This window comes from Hippopotamus amphibius, chromosome 6 (assembly GCF_030028045.1).
Source record: "Hippopotamus amphibius kiboko isolate mHipAmp2 chromosome 6, mHipAmp2.hap2, whole genome shotgun sequence".
NCBI classification, from domain to species: Eukaryota; Metazoa; Chordata; class Mammalia; order Artiodactyla; family Hippopotamidae; genus Hippopotamus; species Hippopotamus amphibius.
The window spans coordinates 106,800,188-106,821,507 of NC_080191.1; the positions used below are offsets into that span (position 1 = coordinate 106,800,188).

At 42.2% G+C, this 21,320-nt stretch overlaps 1 protein-coding gene and 1 non-coding gene across 5 annotated transcripts in view; one reads left to right on the forward strand and one right to left on the reverse strand.

The window, feature by feature from the left end:
* The window catches only part of KAT2B (lysine acetyltransferase 2B), a 102,845-nt gene that overhangs the window by 8,921 nt on the left and 72,604 nt on the right, over nucleotides 1-21,320 (forward strand). The gene's annotated exons all lie outside the window — the stretch shown is intronic.
* On the reverse strand, nucleotides 19,169-19,275 carry LOC130856268 (U6 spliceosomal RNA). Its single transcript, XR_009054546.1, has one exon. It is a non-coding gene; the product is annotated as a U6 spliceosomal RNA (small nuclear RNA).

Sequence of the window (21,320 nt, forward strand, 5' to 3'; positions counted from 1 at the left end):
CCCCGGAGTCTGTCTTGGGGGCCCTTACTGGTAAGTATCATGCTAAGTCCTGCTGTCACCCCTCCTTGGTTCTGGAAGATGACTGGAGTTGTACACTGTGTCCTGTAAACCATGCAGAGCCATACGTGTTGGGTGCTGTGATGGGGTTCCTAGAAGGTGGGCTGGAGCCCAGTCCAGAAAGCTCTAGTGGTCACTGACACCTCTGTTATTGGCTCAGGGGATGGAGATGTGTGACAGAGAATGTTCCTTCTGGTTCATCCCCACACCATCTCCAGAACTGTGTGCTGAGGCCTCTAAGGGCCACCTTCTCCCCAGGAGTGGCAGGGAGGGACACACATTACTCGGTGGCCTACAGTTTTTCCATAACAACTCATTCTTGAAGACTTCGTATTAAATAGTTAAGATAAGCTTACTTTTTAATGGGATCATATGGACCATAGAGTAATCTTTTCTGTAATTGACATAGTTAATGCAAGGGGAGTTTCCTCCTTTGCCCTTGTGTGTGCATGTACATGGGGGCGTCATACCTATGCCATTAATGTATCCATTTCACCTTTATTTTTGTGGGCTGCTTTAGAAGATTGCCGCTCAGGTAGCTCCTGCCCAAACTCCTTATGACAATTCATAACCTAGTTGTGATCGAAATAGAACTGAATCCTTTATAATGGTGAATTGCTTTCATCTCGGGCATCTAATTGGCATGCTCGTACCCCCTGCCTTGCATACTTTCTTCTCCAGGTATTGGAGTGGCTTATGGTCAGAACTCATCCTGGTCTGTTCTCAAATGCCAGCTTCTTAGAGACGTCTCCTGACCCTACCGCCCTACACCTAAAGTAGCAGTACCCCATCTCTATAATTTTACCTTGTTTTGCTCTCCTTTGCTGCATTTATCAATACTTGGAAATCACATATAGTTTCTTCTCTGTTATCCTATGAAGCAAGGACTTTGGTTCATTCTGTATCCCTGGTCCACGGGCTGTGTACATAGTAGGTGTTCCATGCATATTTGTTGACTAAGTGGATTATTGCATATTCACAGGCTTTGTGAGGTTGGAGCAGAGGAAATTTTGTTTTAAAGACAAGGAAGCTGGGGCCCAGAGAGGCTCGATAGCTTGCCCACAGCCGTGTGGTCAGCAGCAGGACAGCCCCGAGCTGAGGCTGGAACCGTGTCTGCTGATGCTCGGCTCACGGGGACCTGAGGACATGAGGCACTTGTCTGATGGCCTGGACTTCTGCTCAAGACAGAGCAGGGAGAAATCACACCCACTTTTAGTCCTCCTCTGAGTGAATGATGTGACCCCCATTTCCTCATCTGCAAATTAAAGTGAAATTCTCACAAGGGGATTGTATTGTAAGACCAGTGGGTTAAAAACCTATGGCATGGGAAAAAGGCCCTACACATAAATGTCTAAGTTATGGTAGTGAACTAAAAAAAAAAATCAATTGCCTATAAAGGTATGTTTTCTAACTACTTTTATAATTTTTGGCTCTTTGCTGTCCACTTAAACTAAAGGTTACAATAGGCTTTCTTTAATTTGTTCTTCTGTTTGTACCCAGAGGCCCAGACACAGGGCTTATTTTTTTTTTTTTAAATCAAGAGATAAATGCATTGATTTTGGAAAAAAGTGGGAATAATGTTGCTATTTATCCCCTTCGCATGACACACCACCTGACCTTAGGAGGGGACTTTCTGTAACCTCTTCAGTGACCTCAAGGCAAGGTGTATGGGGATGTTTCCATGAAACTCTACACCATCCTAAACAGCCCCCACGTGCTCTGGGCCTGCTCAGCCGTCTGTGAGGCCTCTGTGGTATGAGGAGAGATTCCAGAAGTACAGGGATGCTACCTGACTAATATCCTAGTGACTGATGGTGGCAGCAGCTCCAATTTGCATTCGCTCTAACAAGCTGGTGTTGAAACTGGCTGGCGGAATGCCAGGGAAGCCAAGGTCAGCACACTGTGAAACAGCGGAGTGAGTCACAGACACCAGGACTTGCACATCGCACAGGACCACTTGACTCACCCACCTCCAGGGCAACACGTCCACGCATGTTGGCCAGCTGCCTGTGCCCGGCTCTGTCCTAGGTGTGTGGCGAGTGACAAAAGGACATGCAAGCCACAAGGAGGCCTCGTCCTGCTGGGGAGACAGACATGAAGGGAAAGAAAAATGTGCAGGGCCCAGCCCAGGTGGCGTAAACAGTAGAAAGCAAAGCAGAGAAGCGTAGCAGAAGGGAGCAAGGCATCAGAGTGATGTAGAACTTAGACCTGGGCAACAGGTGGCTGGGGTTGGAATCCTGACGTGCTGCTTTCTTGCGGTGAGAACATGGGGCGGTTCTGTACCCTTCACCAGCCTCAGATCTCAGAGCTGTACAGTGGGGAGAGTGATCCTGTCAACTTTTCCCATTTACCCAACAAATTGTTCTTGAGCGTGCCAGGTGCTGATTCAGATGCTGGGGATACAGTGACAGATGGGCCCTCACTCTTGGAGAGCTTGCTCTCGTGACAGAAGCAGACAGTAAACAAGAAAATAACAGAAAGGGGTAAGTGCCACACACACACACAGAGATGTAAATGAGAGTCCCCGGGGAGCTCCTTCAGGTGTGTGCCCGGAAAGCTCTCTCTGACAAGGGGACGCGTCCTGGGCCACAGTGATGACAGGAAGCCAGCTCTGTGTGGGGTGCCAAGGGAGAGGGAGCTGCAAAGACCCTGGGCCCAGAGAAGGCTTGGCAGGGTCAAGGGCAGCCAGGCGACTTCCGTGGCTGGGTGGGGGTGGGATGAACATAGATGAGAAGAGGTAGATGGGGTCAGATTGCCAGGGCATAATTTTCACGCAGTGAAATGATCTGATCTCCACTTCCGAGCAGTTTCAACAAATGCATATCAAGACCCAGAACATTTTCGTCACCCTAAAAAATTCCCTCCTGCTCCTTGACCTTCACATCCCTCCCCTCCCAGAAGGAATCACTGATCTGCTTTGTGTCACCACAGGTTAGTTTTGACATTCTGGCATTTCTTATAAATGATTCCACATGTGCACACTGTTCTTTTTCCACTCTTGAAGATTTTTGGGATTCATCCATGTTGTTGCATGCATCATGTAGTTAATTTCTTTTTTTTTTTAATAAATTTATTTATTTATTTATTGGCTGCATTGGGTCTTTGTTGCTGCACATGGGCTTTCTCTACCTGCAGCAAGCAGGGGCTACTCTTCATTGTGGTGCGCAGGCTCCTCATTGTGGTGGCTTCTCTTGTTGTGGAGCACGGGCCCTCGGTACGTGGGCTTCAATAGTTGTGGCACACAGGCTTACTAGTTGTGGCTCACGGGCTCTACGAGCACAGGCTCAATAGTTGTGGTGCACGGGCTTAGTTGCTGCACAGCATGTGGGATCTTCCTGGGGCAGGGATCGAACCCGTGTCCCCTGCATTAGCAGGTGGATTCTTAACCACTGCGCCACCTAGGAAGTCCCTTAATTTCTTTTTATTGCTGAGAAATACTCCATTGTACAGATGTACCACAGTTTATCTGTGTACCTGTTGATGGACATCTGAGCTGTTTCCAGTAGATTCAGAGAAGACCTGCATTTTTCAAGCATCCTGTTTGGCTGCTTGGAGAAGAATAAAGTGTATAAGAGAAAGAGAAGGAAAAGAGGGCCAGTTAAAGTTATCGCAGTCTAGGTATAAGTGGATGGTGGCTTGGATGAAGGTGGTAGTAGCGGAGGGGTGAGAAGGAGACAGTTTGGGGCTATGAATTTAGAAGCAACAGGATTTGATTTATTGGCAGGGGTTGGGGGGTGGGGCACGTGAAGAGAAGACAGAAGTGAACGTAATGTCTGGGTTGCTGGCCTGAGCAGCTGGAAGGATGGTGGTTCCATTTATCAAGATGGGTGCGAGCGTGGGAGAAGCATATTGGGGTGGGTGAGAGTCAAGAATTCTTTTACGGACATGTTAAGATATATCTCTTAGTCAAGCCTTGCTTTGATGATAAAGTGAGGTAATCCATGTAGCAGTTGTGGATAATATCTGGAACATTCTAAATGCTCAGCAAATGGTAGCTACTATTATAGTTAAAAGAAGTGCTAAGTAAATCTTAGTGTCCATTGATAGAGGAATGGATAAAGAAGATGCAGTGCATTATACAGTGGAGTATTACTCAGCTATAAAGAGAATGAAATAATGCCATTTGCAGCAATGTGGATGGACCTGGAGATTGTCATACTAAGTGAAGTAAGGCAGAGAAAGACAGATACCATATGATATCACTTATATGTGGAATCTAAAGAATGGTACAAGTGAATTTATTTACAAAACAGAAACAGATTCACAGATATAGAAAACAAACTTATGGTTACCAAAGTTGGGGGGGAGGGATAAACTGTGAGTATGGTTTTAACGTATACACACTAGTATATACAAAGTAGATAGCCAACAAGGACCTACTGTATAGCACAGGGAACTGTGTTCAATATCTTGTGATAACCTGCAATGGAAAAGAACAGAAAAAAAAAATATATATAGATATATACACACATATGTATAACTGAATTACTTTGCTGTTGACCTGAAACTAACACAATATTGTAAGTCAGCTATACTTCAAAAAAAAAAAAAAGGCATTGCTAAGTAATAATTATTGATCTTAATAAAGTGACTTGCCCAACTGGAGAAAAAGGAAAAACAACTAAACGGAAATAGTAGGAAACAGGATCCCCTGGGGAAAGAAGAAAACAGTTGATAGAAGGTCTTGAATTTCAGGTGGAAAAGTTCAGACTGAATCCACTTACTGATAGTGAGTCTTTGCGCTTTAAGACAGAGGAGACACGAGATATTTTAGAGCGAGGTGGTCTAGGTTTTGGTCTTGGGGTGAATGCAGACAAGCCACACCCTTCTCTAAGCATTGCATCACTGGTCCTGCGGGTCTCTCGGGTGGGGAGAATAGGATGATGCAGGCGAAAATTGCCTTGGGAAGTATCAGACAGAAGTGTTTGACGTTATTCAGTGGCACTTTAGAGTAGAGGCTTGTATGGAGCGTGGGACTGGGAAGGTATTGAAGGTGGGGAGGAGGCTGTTCCTTTGAACTGGCTAGTAAGGGCCTGATGTCTGGCCTTGGCAGTGAGAAAGGAGAAGATAAAAACCTGGGAGAGACTTTGAAAGGAGAATCAGGTGGGCTTGGGGGGAGGGCCTTGAACGCAGACGTAACACATCCGGGAGCTGGGAGAAAGCTAATGCCTGTGTAGGGAATAGTGTGGTTGAAAGGGGGTGTTGGAGTTGAGGGCATGCCTTCATGTAGAACTTGGGCCGAGATGCCAGTGTGGGCAGTTGGCAATGTGGGCTGGACCTTCTGCTCTGCAGGTTGGGCTGGTTAAGGGGATTTGCGAGTCATCAGCCCCTGTGATGACTGATACTCATGGAGTGTGAGCTGGCCCAGGAAGCAGCATATACAGCACTGTTTACTTTGTTCATCCTGGTTGAAGTGGTGCCAAGACAACAGGCTGAGGAGTGAGACATGCTGTCAGTCAGCTGGTTTCCCCGGGCTGCTCAGCACCAGCCAAGCAGTTTGAGGAATCTTTCCGCTGCGTTGGAGGCTCAGCTGACTGCTTTGGCAGGTTCACCAGTGAAGTCCAAGATGGAGGGTGTGTGTATGAAAAGACTCTAGGAATTGTCTGGGGTTCAGGGTGCTGGGGCACCAGTTTCTTGGCCCTGGCATCGCTCAGGACTTCCTGAGGCCCTTCCAAGGGTGATTGATGCATGTTTGGTTTTGGTCCTGGAGAGGTGACTCAGACGTAAGGAAGGGTCTGGCCCACCCCTAAGCCGTTTCATAGCACTGGAGTCATTCTAGCACCTTCTGAGATCATGCTTGAGGGTCCTGGGCCTTGGGTTCAGTCAAATCTGATTATTTAGCATAAATATCTGATTACTGAACTCCAGCACAGACACAGGGATTTCTTCCAGACCTGGAGCTCTCCTCCCAAAGGTTTCCTGTTGATTTGATGCTGGTGCGTCTTGGAAGGCCTGCAGGGGCATTGTTTGAATATACAGGTGTCTGTACCTGGTTGTCTTGCCCTGGGTCATTTCTTCACTGCACGATTTCTGTTCTTCCCTGTAGCCTTGACCGCTCTCTTCAGTATTTGTTTTTCTGGTTCTTTGTGGCTTTCCACACCAAAATGGCACCCTTAATTAAAGGTCTTCGGAGACACTTCTGCTCTGAATTACCGCATCGGTTATCTGTTCTCCTCTTCCAATTCTATCTTCACTCCCAATTCCAGGCAAATTTGATCTCCTAAGGGAAGACTCCCTTCCCCTCCCCCACCCCCACTTTATTCCTTTTACTTGCGCTAAAAGTCCCCAAATTTTAAAAATCCCAGTTTCCAGTCATAACTTTATGGTGTCTGCTGGCCGTCCATGGGCAACTGTGTGAACCGGAAGGATTATCACACAGTGAAGAGAGAAAAAGCTTCCTGTCCCAGAAAGGATTACTTAGCCGATTAAATTTAAACTGTATATGGAAAGGTCACGTTAATCCAGGGAGAAGAGAGAGGTATAACCGTATCCCGGAGACCATCTTTTTCCTTCACATCTTTGCTATCTAAGTGTGGTCCTCACCTGGGAACTTTTTCTTTCGAAATGCAGCATCTCGGGCCCCACTCTGGCCCTAGTGATTCTGAATCTGCGTTTTAACAAAAGTGCCTAGGTATTTCGGGAGCAGAGTAAAGTTTGAGAAGCACTGCTGCAAATCCCACGAGCATTATTCAAACTGCTTCCAGAGCACTTCACTTCCAAAGAGGACATTTACTGGAATCACAGCTCATACAGCAGACTCCAGGTGTTGTTGCTGTTTTAAAATAGGATTAAAAGAATTTTTTTTTTTGAAAGAATACATGCACACAGTTAAGAGCAAAATTCAGACCGCTCACCATGGTGGCAAATGAAAATTTAGACACTCTCACCCCAGTCCTCTCCAGCCCCAGGCTCACTCCTCACTCCCTCGGAATCATTTCCAGAAATTGTTAGTCTCCCCTTCTCCACCCTCCTGAAGCTGCATCTTAAATTTTCTACTAGAATTCAAGGAGGGGAACTAGAGTCACTGTACAGAAATCCATTTTCAATTCCCATGAGGCGCTCACGAATTTGTGAACAAGCCAGAAAGCTGCATGTCAGCAGGTGAGAGGTATTGAGTGAGGGAACTTGAAAGGAATGCCAGCAGCACGGCTTTATTATTAGCAACTTCTAAGTGTTTCAAACTCTCCACTAATTTTAAAAACAGGGCAGCCTACTTAATGACTTACTTATTTTTGTCATTTGCTATTTCTCTTTTGCTGGGACAGATTCTCACAGCAGAGGTGTGGCCACCTAGATGCTTTGGCTTCTTTTGCTTTTTTCGATCAGCAAGGACAGAGATGGAGATCCCCACATGCTGGTCTTTCATTGTGATGATGATTTTTGACGTGGCTTATTAAGCTTCTTTAATTTGTATTTGAGAAAATAAGCCTCAGTTTTGGGACACACTTGGGGGAAACTTCGTACAAGACCCATATTTGAAGTGATAATTTAATGGCACGTTCTTGCCCTTTTAAAAGACAGTTTTATTGGGATATCATTTGCATGCTGTAAATTCCTCTGGTTTTAAGCGTACAATTCAGTGATTTTTTAGGAAATTGAGTTGTACGGTCGTCACCAAAATCCAGGTTTCCATTACCCCAAAAAAGATCCTTGTGTCTATTTGTAGTCAACCCTGTTTGCACCCCCAGCCCCAGACTACTAATCAACTTTCTCTATACATTTGCCTTTTCTGGACATTTATATAGATGGAATTGTACAATATGTGGTCTTTTGTGACTGGCTTCTTACACTTAGCATAATGTTTTTGAAGTTCATCCATGTCGTAGCTTTGTCAGCACTGCATTTTTTTTTTTTTTAAATAAATTATTTATTTATTTATTGGCTGCGTTGGGTCTTCGTTGCTGCACACGGGCTTTCTCTAGATGCAGAGAGCGGGGGCTACTCTGTTGCCGTGCGAGGGCTTCTCACTGCAGTGGCTTCTCTTGTTGCAGAGCACGGAGCTCTAGGTGCACAGGCTTTAGTAGTGCCACCAGGGAAGCCCAGCACTGCATTCTTCTTTCCTGCCAAGTGATATTCCAGTATATGGATATGCCACATTTTGTTTATGAATTCACCAGTTGATGGCCTTTTGGGTTCTTTCCACTTTTTGTAGTGTGAATCATGTTATTGTGGACATCTGCGTGCAAGTCTTTGTGTAGATCTATATTTTCATTTCTGTTGGGTAGATACGTGTGAGTGGGTTTGCTGGGTCACGTGATAAATGTATGTTTAACTTTAAAAAGATCGTTATTTTTCAAAGTTGTGGTAGAATACACATCACATAAAATTTATCATCTTAACCATTTTTAAGTGTGCAGTTCAGCAGCATTGAGAAATTCACATTGTTGTGCAGCTGTCACCACCTTCTCTCTATAGAATTCATTCCTGCAAAACTGAAACTCTGTACCCATTGAACAATAACTCCCCATGCCTCTGTCCTCGCAGCTCCTGGCAACCTCCATTCTTCTTTCCATCTCTGTGATTTGACTACTTTTCACTCTCTTAATTATGTTCTTTTGACGCACAGAAGTTTTAAATTTTGATTAAGTCCTTTATTTTTTCTTTTTGGCCGCACTGCACGGTTTGCAGGATCTTAGTTCCCGGCCCAGGGATTGAACCTGGGCCCCCTGCAGTGGAAGCACCGGCTCATAACCACTGGACCCCCAGGGAGTCCCTGATTAAGTCCTGTTTTTTGTTGTTGTTGCCTTCTGTCCAAGAAGTCATTTCCAAGTCCAATGTTATTTGGCAGCTTCCTCCCCTGATTTTTCTTCTAAGAGTTTTATATTTTTAGGTTTTAGGTTTAGGTCTTTGATCCATTTGAAGTTAGTTTTCGTATATGGTGTAAGGTAAGGGTCCAACAGCTTTATTCCTTTGCCTGTGAATATCCAGTTTTTCCAGCATCATTTGTCAAAAAGACCGCCCTTTTCCCATTGAATGGTCTTGGCACCCTTGTCGAGGATCATTTGACCATATATGTGAGGGTTTATTTTGGGGTTTTCTATTGGTTTAACTTTTTAAGAAACTGCTAAACTGTTTTCCAAAGCAACTGCACCATGTTACAGTCCCCTCCAACAGTGTGTGAGGAGTCCCATTTCCTCATATCCTTGACAGAATTTATTACCTGCTCTTTTGATTATAGGCATCCTCGTAGGTGTGAAGTTGTATCTCATTATGGTTTTGGTTCTTGACTGTTGAACATGCTGCCTTTGTCCTGCTGGAACGGAGAGGTAGGAAAACAGTGTGATGACCTCTCCCCGCCAGGACCAGTTATCTGCCTGAACACACTCAGTGCTTCTGCAGGGTAGGTTGAATAAGCCTGGGCAAGTGTCTTAACATCTTAGAGCCTCAGCTTTCTCTTCTGAATAATGAGAATAATAAATGCCTTTCTTGGGCTTCCCTGGTGGTCCAGTGGTTAAGACTCCGCACTTCCACTCCAGGGGCCATGGGTTCGATCCCTGGTTGGGGAACTAAGATCCTGCATGCCATGCGGCATGACCAAAAAAAAAAAAAATCCCTTTCTCACAGGGTGAGATGGGAACATGCATACAATTGCCTTTTTTATTTTTTTTGTGCTTAATAAATGTTGGATTCACAGTTTTACTCCCTAAATTTCCCATCTGTGTGTTTTTGCTGTGGGACATCCCTGTGACTGATTTAACTTTTCCAGCAAATATGACTTTCCAGCATTTTAAGCACAACAGAGTGCTGCTAGACAGCTTGGCTGTCTCTGTCCAGTTCCTCTGGATGCCACCCAGATATCTGCACGCCCGTGTCTCTCATCCATGCTGCGTGAACTGGGAGCACGTTTGTCTGCCTGTCATCTGGGTCATGATTACTTGTTTATCCAGTTTTGCTTCCTTCTCGTCATCCGTCCTGGCTTCTGTGTGATGTACTCTGACAAAATCTGGTACATTCTCTTGACCTCTCACTCTGTTGCGGCAAAAACCATTTTCATCTGAGGCCTGTCGAAAGCAGTGAGGTGTTCTTTTCTTTCTCGGTGCTGCCGCGTCTGCAGAGACTCGCTCTGGGGGAGATGAACTCCCCTGGGCAACCTCCCTTCCTGTGCCTGGGTTGCTAGCTGCAGCGGTAATTGGCTTGGCAGTGCACTCCCTAAAAGGTTGTTGTCCTGCAGCTGATACTTTGTTGAAGGTGCAAGGCCATCCCCCTTGGGAGTTCCCTGAGACAGCAGCTGTCTTGTCTAATTAAGGAGAGACATGGGAAAGGTGTTTTGAAGGGAGACATCTTATCTCAAAGAACAGTGGCTGGGCCTGGACATCTGGAAGGGAGATAGGAAGGCAGAGGGCAGGGTGGCAGCAGCTCGGGACGCTTGGCAGAAAATGCTGCACTGGCAGGCGAGGATGATGGTTGAATGTTTTCCAAGGACATAATATGCCCTCTTCAGTAAATTGGGCAGTAAGTCCCATACGCATTAAAAATGTGCACTTCGGGTTCCGAGTGTCCCGTGATGCTTGTACACACGTTAGGAAGCGCTTTGCACATCCTACCAACATGAAAAATTCAGAAACAAGTGAGCAGCGTCAAGAGACTTTCAGGTATTTTAATGGGGTATAACTTTCATCACTTAGAAGCACTTAAGAGATATGGGGACTATTCTGTGCCTAAGCTGTTAGGGCCCATCGTGAAGACTTGGGTTTGGGGGAGTGAATTCCCTTTCAGCTCTAGTGTAGCAGTGTCAATAGAAGTAGAATGTGAGTACACATCTGTAACGTGACATTTCTTAATAGCCACTTGTATTTTTTTTTTAATTTTTATTGGGATATTGTTGATTTACAATATTGTTAGTTGCTGCTGTACAGCAAAGTGGATCAGTTGTACATATATATGTATCCATTCTTTTTCAGATTCTTTTTTCATATAGGTCATTACAGAGTACTGAGTTGAGTTCCCTGTGCTATACAGTACATCCTTATTGGTTATCTGTTTTATGCTGCTTGTGTTAATTTCCTTGGGCTGCCATAACAAATGATCACAAACAAATTATCAGAAGTTTCCTTTAATTCATTTTTCTAGACCAGAGGTCTGATATCAGGGTGTCCGCCAGGCCATGCTCCCTCTGAAGGGTCTGGAAATAATCCTTCCTTACCTCTTCCTAGCATCTGGAGGCTCCTGCCAACCCTTGGCCTGCCTTAGTTTTGTTTTGTTTTGTTTTGTTTTTTGTTGTTGTTGTTTCCGTGATTTTCGGAATCTTAGTTCCCTGACCAGGAATTGAACCCGCGCCCTTGGCAGTGAAAGGACCACTCCTAACCCCTGGACTACCGGGAAATTCCCCTTCCTTGGTTTTACGGTTGCGTCTTTCCAATCTTTGCCTCCGTCTTCAAGTGGCATCTTCCCTGAGTGTCAGTGACTCGGGGTCCAAATCTCCCTCTTTCCTCATTCTGATAAAAATACCAGTTATTGATTTTAGGGCCCAATCTGAACCAGGGTAATTTCATCTCAAGGTCCTTAAGTAATCCTATCTATTTCTAAATGAGGTCTCTTTGTGAGGTTCCAGGTGGTTATAAACTTTGGGGGACACTCTTCAGCCCACCACACCACATTAAAGAAAAATGAGAGAAAACAATTCCATTTCATTAATTTTAATGTTTTATCTGATATTCCAGAATTTCGTTATAACATGTAAACAGTATAAAAGAATTCTTAACGAGATAGCTTAACCTTCTTTTTTCCCCCTTTGACACTAAGTCTTTGCAATTCAGTGCACAGCTTGCACTTGGACTTTCCCTGAGGGCTGCGGAGCGGCTCGTGGCTGGCTGCCACGTGCTGGCCAGCACGGCCCACAAAGCTTTTATGCTTCACAGCGTTCTGCCCTGTGCTTTCGCCCTCCCTCCTCTCTCCCCTTTACCCTCCTCTTAGTTTTCCTGGAATTTTTCTGTTTATTTGGAAGAAATCGCAGTCATTCTGAACAAAAGAAATAAAAACCTACTTTGTAAAAGCGACTGGATTCCCAAGACTTGGTGGAGGAAAGTGAGTTAGCCAGTTTTGAAAGAAAAGTCCTTTATGCAGTTACATTTTTAAGCATCAGGGTTTATTGTTGTACAGTTTATTAAGCACTTCTATCACAAGTGGCTAAAATAAATGTGGTTAATATTTGGGATGTAATATTTTTTATTGAGTAGAGGGAGCATAAGGCTATTAGGAGGAATCTCCCTGCCATGAGATTTGTGACCTGCCCATCTAACACCCCCCATCCCCCCATCCCCTCCATTCCCCAACCCCGGGAAGTCAGCATTATTCTGTCATGTTAAGACAAGAAGAGGCCCAAACTTTTCTTCTTTCTGGGCTGATTGCTCTGAGTCTGTTGCAATCATAAAGTTAAGATTTATATCTCTAAAAATCCACATGGTCTTCTCCAAGAATTGCAAGCTTCTTACTTTTTGCTTAAACCCCAGTGAGGGGGAGGAGGCTGGTTTACAAGACTTTTGGATCCTTGAATTCGTATATGTGGTCTGTGATAAGGGTATGGTTTCCACCCTCCCTGATATATACTGAGGCTCTGTTACTGTTGTTGGAATCTCTCTGGAATTATGTTTTCCCTTCAGAGGAATCAATGTGAAAGAAAATTAGCAAGCAACCCATGAATGTGAATACCATGGAGAAGAATATAGAGTTCAATGGGAATGGCCTCCCCCTCCCCAACTTCTGCCCCTGCATACGTGTGTATCTATCTAGTTCTCTGTATACCCACATTCATATATATTTTAATTTCTTTTTTTTTTTCTTTGTTTTTGGCCCATGCTGAGCGACTTGTGGGATCATAGTTTCCCCACCAGGGATCGAACCCAGGCCGTTGGCAGTGAAAGTGCAGAGTCCTAACCACTGGACCACCAAGGAATTCCCCAGATTCATATATATTTAAATTGTTTATTCACTTATTTTTTAAAAACATACATCAGATTATGCTATGTATTTTTCTGAGGTTTGCCTTTTGTGCAGTTTGCCGGGACCTAGAGAGGTTCCACATCAGCACAAGTAGTCTTCTTCTTTTTTTTTAAACCATTTTTTAAAAAATTGAAGTGTAGTTAATTTACAATGTTGTGTTAGTTTCAGGTATCCAGCAAAATGATTCAGTTTATATTGTACATACATATATATATTCTTTTTCAGATTCTTTTCCCTTATAGGGTATTACAAGGTATTGAATATAGTTCCCTGTGTTCTATAGTAAGTCCTTGTCATTTATCTGTTTTATATATAGCAGTGTGTATCTGTTAATCCCTAACTCCTAATTTATCCCCACTCCTGGCTGTTCCATCTTGTAACTTTGTTTTCTATGTCTATGAGTCTATTTCTGTTTTGTAAGTAAATTCACTTGTATTATTACTTAGATTGCACATGTAAGCGATATCATATGACATGTATCTTTCTCTGACTTACTTCACTTAGTATGATAATCTCTAGGTCCATCCATGTTGCTGCAAATGGCATTATTTCATTCTTTACGGCTGAGTAATATTCCATTGTGTGTGTAACATATATACATATGCAATGGAATATTACTTTATATGTATAAATATATGTATGTATCTTGTATCTCACATCTTTATCCATTCATCTGTCAGTGGACACTTAAAAAATTGCTTCCATGCCTTGATTTTGCCATATTTTATTATTATTTTTTTAATTTGGCATGTGGGATCTTAGTTCCCTGACCAGGGATCGAACCTGCAGACCCTGCATTGGAAGCACAGAGTCTTAACCACTGGACTGCCAGGGAAGTCCCTAGCTTTAGTTTTGATAAGGGTGGTACAATAGTTGGGAGTAACAACCTATATAATTTAATAAATTCTTCTCTTATGGATTGAATTTTAGATGACATATGTAATATACACATAGATATATGTTTTGCCTTAATAAACAGCATACAAATATTATTGAGCACTTGTGAATATTTATGTAGGTGCCCTTCCTAATTGTGCAGTTAGACCAAAGGGCAAGAACATTTCAATTTGGCTTCGAAAGTCTGCACCAGTTTCTCCTCCCACACATGTATACAAGGCGCATGTTTCCCCCACTAAGATGTCAACCTTTTATTTTTATTTTTTCCCAAACTAATTAGTGTGAGAAAATATATCACAGGGCTTTTATCTTTTATTTATTTTTCTTGTTTTTGCTTTTTAAAAAAGTTTTTTCTTTTTTTTTTTGGATTCTGTGTTGTTTATTACCGTCCAAACAGATGAAGTTCTGATGAAATAAAATCATCTGGTACAGATAAAAACAGGCCATGAAAGCCCAGAGTTGTTTTAGGGCCAAATTGCAGACCACCCAACGGTTCACATTTTAGGAATTTGAAACGCCTAAAAATAGATAAGGTGGTTTCTGAAAAAGAGAGAGAAAGAGTGAGAGAGAAGGAAAGAAAAAAGGGAAAAAAAAAGGAGAAGAAAAAGAGAAAGAGAGGAGACCAGAAATCACTCAGGAAATGTTAGCTCACAAGAACGCCCGACGTAGAAAGAAGTGACATACACGTAAGAGATGCATAAACTTTGTGCAGGTTAATGCAATAGTGAACAGTAGAATACGTGGGCCTCATAATACTTTTGTAACGGCATACATATGTCTCTAGCATTTTGAAAAATATGCAGACACTAATTAAGGATCATTCTAGATAAAAGTACATATTTCTTTAAAGGGGTGGGGTGCTGGAGGAGAAGTGTGGTCTCTGGGCAGATCCCCGCAGAGGTACAAAGATGAAACTATGTTTTTTGGTAATTCTAGTGGACATAGTAGCAACAGCTTGTCATAGGATGTTGGCTGGTTTTAAGAGGGTTATTTTCAAATATAACCTTACAGCTCCATTTGTAAAAAAATCTTTGTGAAAAGTGAATTTTATTAATCCTGAAAAATGCCGGTAATGACAGCTCTTTCTAAGATAAACGAAGAGTAGCCGAGTTGTGAACGGGTGAGGGCTCTATGCTTTAAAGCAACTGTGAACCCTCTTTAGGTTCCTCTCACACAAAGGGATACAGACTCTTAAATACAATAAACTTCCTTAAAAAGCTGCCAGCTAACAATTGTTCACCTCATGGAAAAATAGCATTTTTGTAAAAAGAAATATAGTTACTTTGTTAAAATGGTCTATTTTAAGCCAGCAATTATTTTTCATATAAAAAATTTCTAAACATGCATACAGGAAATAAAAATAGATAATACTGAGTGCAAAGCAGACAACATCATGTTTGCAAACGATCAAAGTGTCTCACTGCCAGATAAACAGTACTCTTAGTTTACTACGGTAAAAGTTTTACTCTTTCAGGAACTTAAAAGCTACTGCTTTTATTCTCTGATGGCAAGTAACTTCTGTGTAAAGTGACTTCAGCAGCAGAAGGCCAAACTGATGAGAAAAGGATCATACACGTGCATTCACATTTCCCCAGACCTCAAAGTGCTGACATGCTAGCAGTGGCCTGTGTCCCAAACTCCCTAACAGGAGCGTGGACCACAGGCCACTGGGATGCAGAGGGGGATTTACGACATTCACGGTCCTTTCAAAATCATTCATTACATCACCCACATTTAAGTTTTCACATATAGCCAGATCAACACCAGACTCTTTACCAGCTTGGCTAAATCCATCATTAACGAGGGTCTTTGTGATTCTTTTCTAAATATAGGTATTAACTCTTCGTGCTATAAAAACAGCTGGTTTCAACGGACTGCTGCTTTATTTCCGTAGAGTGCCTCTGCAGGGCTGATGAATTTCCTGGTGGCAGTGGATTAAAAAGTTTGATCACAGGGCTTTTAATTTTTTATTTCCCCATTGCTAGTTACTTTGACCATTTTGGATAGATTTGTTATTAGCATTCATTTTTCTTTGAATCACTTGGATTTGCCATTTTGTTTTATCAGACTGCCTTTTCAAATTGTTTTGTAGATAGTCTTTATATGTTCTGGATCTTAATACTTTGGTGTATGGGTGGGAAGTGTGTACTCTCTTAACTGATCCTGATTTACAAAATTTATAGATTAATTTCAGGGGAATTGATATCTTTACACTGTTGAGTCTTCCTGTCAAGGACAATGCATATATCTTTGTTTATTCATCTTTAGTAGACAGTTGTAGCTTTTTTTTTTTTAAGCTTTTTTTAGAGTAGAGGTTTTTATGTTCAAATTGGGAGATTGGGTGTAGTTTTTTGAATATAGGTCTTACTCATCTCCTTGAAGATTTGTCCCTAAGTATTTGATGGCTCTTGCTGTTAGGATCTTTTTTGCCCTGTTATATTTTCTGTGTGGCTATTGGTGATAGAAAAGCTTCTGAGTTTTATATGTTGCTATTATATCCAGCCAGTTTATTAATTTCTTTATTAGTTTTGTTTGAGAATTGTCTACCAATTTTCGTAGGATTTGTGTACAGCTAGTGCAGTGTTGAACTCTGGTCATATTCAGGGCTTTCTTGTTTTGCTAACTTTAATAGGAATGATTTTTTTTTTTTTTTGGATGCCCATGGACTCCTAGTTCCCCAACCAGGGGTCAAATCTGTGCCCCGTGCGTTGGAAGCATGGAGTCTTAAACACTGGACCACCAGGGAAGTCCCAACAGGAATGATTTTATGTCTATTTAGTATAATGTTTGCTTTCAAGTTAGTATAATTTTCTTCTATACCAAATTTGCTATTTTAAAAAAAAAATCAGAAATTCGTGTGGAGTGTTTTGAAAAGCTTTTTTGGGCATCAATTGTAATTATTCTCTCCTCCTTTAATTTGTTAATGTAATCAATTAATTTGTTTCAAATGATCTATCTTTGCATTCCTGTAGTAAACTTTAGTTATCATGTACTGGTCCAGATGCATGCTTTTTGACTGTGTACTGTTGAATTTTTTAAAAAATATTTATTTATTATTCATTTATTTTGGCTGTGGTGGGTCTTTGTTGCGGCATGCAGACTTCGTAGTTGTGGCATGTGGGATCTAGTTCCCCGACCAGGGATTGAACCTGGGCCCCCTGCATTGGGAGCTCGGAGTCTTACCACTGGATCACCAGGAAGTCCCCCTGTACTGCTGAATTTGATTTACAAGTATTTTATTTTTGTTTTTGTGAGGTTGGACTGGTGGTGACTTTTTCCATGTTTTTTTGCTCTCTGTATTTTGTTTTACTGTTAGGGTTATACTGAATTCATAGAATGATATGTGTTTTTTAGTCTTTTTCTAATGCTTTGGCACAGTTTACAAGACAAATGACCTGGTCTCCTGCTGTCCAGTATGGTAGCCACTAGCCACAAATGGCAATTGAGTGCCTGAAACATGGCTTGTTTGATTTGAGATGTGCCATGTTAGGATATCCTTTGGGTTTTGAAAGCTTAGCATAACAAACTATGTAAAGTATGTTATTTATAATATTTTTATACCAATTACATGTTAAAATGATGTTATATGAAATAAATTTATTATTTAATCTCACCTACTTTTATTTTTTGAAATCTGGCTACTAGAAAATTTAAAATTTTGTCTGTGCTTCACATTATATTTATGTTGGACAACCCTTAAGAGTTAACTAGAAGGTTCCTATAAAACTATCTGGACCTGGGTCCTCTTTTAGAAGTAGATCTTTGATACCTTTTTCATTTCTTCCAGGGTTGTTGGAAACTTGACTACTTATTAAAATAGGTTTGATAATTTATATTTTCTGAAGTCACCTGTTTCATCTAGTTTTTCAAATTTATTGGTATCAAGTTCTATGGAGTATTTAAGCTATAAAATAAATCTATTTTATGTCCTTTCTCAATTTTTTTTTTTTTTGGTGTGTAGATTTTTTTTCTACCGTCTTGATTAGAGTTGCCAACAGTTTGTTTAATTTAATGGTCTTTTAAAAAACCAGCCATTATTAAACTGGGTGGGTATATGCTTTTGTTCATTATTGAGTTCCTTAAAATATTTTTGCATTAATTTCTTTTGTCTGTTTTCCTTGAGGTTTTATTTTGCTTGTTTTTAATTTCCTTGAGTTTGTTACTTTTTTTTCTAGATTATTGAGTTGAATGATTAGTTCATTTATTTATTTCATTTTAAATTTTTATTTTTTATTTTTATTTTTTTTAAGCTCTTTATTGGAATATAATTGCTTTACACTCTTGTACCAGTTTTTGAGGTACACCAAAGTGAGTCAGCTGTATTTAGACATATATCTCCATATCCCTTCCCTCCTGAGACTCCCTCCCACCCTCCCTGTCCTGGCCCTGTAAAGCATCACCCATCATCGAGTTGATCTCCCTTTTTTATACAACAACTTCCCACTAGCTGTCTATTTTACATTTGGTAGTGTATCTTTGTCTATGCTACTCTCTGACTTCATCCCAGCTTCCCAGTGACAGGGCAAGAATAAAGATGCAGATGTAGAGAATGGACTTGAGGACATGGGGTGGGGGGTGGGTGGCGAAGGGGAAGCTGGGACAAAGTTCATTTATTTTTAATCTTTCTATTTTTTCTTGTAAATGCATGTAAGGGTCTTTGTTGTCCTTTATGTGTTGCCTTAACCATATTCCATAGATTTTGGTATATTGTGTTCTTACTGAGTGATTGTGTATATGTAACCTGGCCATTTTTTCTCTTCACATCCACTCTGTTATAAAAGTCCACCAAGATCACCCCGTGAGCTTTTTGAGTGAATTCCCATTGTTCTCACGTATGGTGGGAATGGAGCTGATTGATTCTGCGAGGTGCCAGGGGCATCACTTTTTTTTTTTAATTGTTATTGGAGTATAGTTGATTCACAATGTTGTGTTAGTTTCTGCTGTATAGTAAAGTGAATCAGTTATGTATGTACTTATACCCACTCTTTTGTATATTTTTTTCCCATTTAGGTCATTCCAGAGTATAGAGTAGAGTTCCCTATGCTATACAGTAGGTCCTTGTTATTTATCAGTTTTTTTTTATTGGAATATAATTGCTTTGCACTCTTGTACCAGTGTTTGAGGTACACCATAGTCAATCAGCTGTATTTATACACATATCCCCATATCCCCTCCCTCCCTCGACTCCCCTCCACCCTCCCTGTCCTGGCCCTCTAAGGCATCATCCACCATCGAGTTGATCTCCCTTTGTTATACAGCAACTTCCCACTGGCTGAAAAATATGGAACGCTTCACGAATTTGCGTGTCATCCTTGCGCAGGGGCCATGCTAATCTTCTCTGTATCGTTCCAGTTTTAGTATATGTGCTGCCGAAGCGAGCACTATTTATCTATTTTATAGATAGTAGTGTGTGTATTTCAGCCCCAATCTCCCAATTTATCCCTCCCCTCTTCCCCCTATGATAACCATAAGTTTGTTTTCTACATCTGGCTCTCAGTTTTATAAATAAGTTCATTTGTATCATGATTTTTAGATTCCGCGTATAAATGATATGATATTTGTCTTTGCCTGACTTACCTCACTTAGTATGATCATCTCTAGGTCCATCCATGTTGCTGCAAATGGCATTATTTCAGTCTTTTTTATGGCTGAGTAGTATTCCATTGTATATACGTACCACATCTTCTTTATCCATTCCTCTGTCGATGGACATTTAGGTTGCTTGCATGTCTTGGTTATTGTGAGTAGTGCTGATGTGAATGTGGGAGGTGTGCACGTATCTTTTTGATTAGAGTTTTGTCTGGATATATGCCCAGCAGTGGGGTCACTGGATCATTTGTGTAAGAAGCATCACTTTTGGGGCTTCCTAGGTGGCGCAGTGGTTAAGAATCCGCCTGCCAATGCAGAGGTCATGGGTTCGATCCCAGCTCCAGGAAGATCCCACATGCCGTGGAGCAACTAAGCCCATGAGCCAAAAAAAAAAAAAAGAAGCATCACTTTTCATTTGCAAGCTGTCCAGTCTTTTGTTCAGTAAGAGCGGTGATTCCCTAGTGATTGGGGCCAGTATCCTCAAGCTCCTTCCACTGGCTGCATCCTCTTCAGGTCCTTGCTTTAAAGTATTACCTCTCATAGTTCATCATGACTTATCAAGTTCTGGTCCCAGCTCACCCTTACCTAACAGGGCTCTCCTAGTGTAGTACCATCATCTTTATTACCACTTGCGTCCACTCAGCGCCTGCCCCCATTCATTACTTAATGCCCCCACCAGTCTTGTGAGACAGGCATTTTATACTCATGTTGTAGATTGAGATGCTTAGGGAGGTTAAGGGGTTTACCCCAGGTTCGTACAGTTAGTAAATGTTGGAGCTGTGATTTGAAACCACATTTACATCACTGCCAGGCCCACCCTGCTGACCTTGGCTTTGATACTGTGTACTGTCACCTGGCCTTTCTCCCACCTTCAACCCAAGACGAAACATTTTGCTGCCCGTGAGTTTGCCTCCCTTCCTTCCCCTGCTGCTGCCGTGGCTTGGTCGAGGGCAGGGTGCTGGGCGGCAGTGGAGGAAGGGGACGAGTCCTCGCAGGACTGCTGCCAGCCTCTTGTGATGGAGGATCATCTCAGCCTTCACGGCTCCCTTCTCCTCCACCCCCTTTCTCCATCCCTGCCCTCTCGGCTCCTCCAGAGTCTGAGGAAGCAGTATATCCTGAAAGAACATTCCAGTTCTAGGGCTTTGCTGCAGGAAGATCCAGTCTCTTTCTCCCAGGTTATCTGGGATATGTCCAGGAATCTATTTGCTAAGCAGAGCTTCAGGAGGAGTAGGTATGCGTTACCTGTTTGAGTCAATCCTAAGGTCTTGTCTGTTTTAGGATAACGGTTGTCAACTTTTGTGTGTAATTTAGGTTGCATTTTTAAGGTAAATTTTGTGACATGAAAAAAGCAAGGGCAATTCTGTTTATGAGGCATTCGTTTATGCTGGTAATTTTGGAATCTTAAACTGCATGTGCTCTTCTTTCCCCCTCACGAAAATCCTAGAAAACGTTGACACAGAACCCCACTCCCCCACCTAACCTTTTCCCCTCAGCCACTCTCCTTCAGGCGAAGATTGCTGGTCTCCTACTGCGTGAAAATGGTCTGCAAGAAGGAAGCACCTGCGTGTTTAGCTGTGCACGAGGCAGGCGGTGAGAGGCGTGCTCAGGAGCCAGCCCACATGCTGCTTCTTCTGACATGAGCTGCCCTCCACTCCCACCCCACCTGAAGGGCCTCTGCTCTGTAGAGATCTCCCTGACATGCCCCTGTTAGCACATAATTTTTTAATGGAACCATTACTAGTATCCCTTCCTTTTAGATCAGAGAGTCTCAACTTTGGCTACACATTGGAATCAGTAGCCTGAAAAACACCAGTGCCGGGACTTCCCTGGTGGCTCAG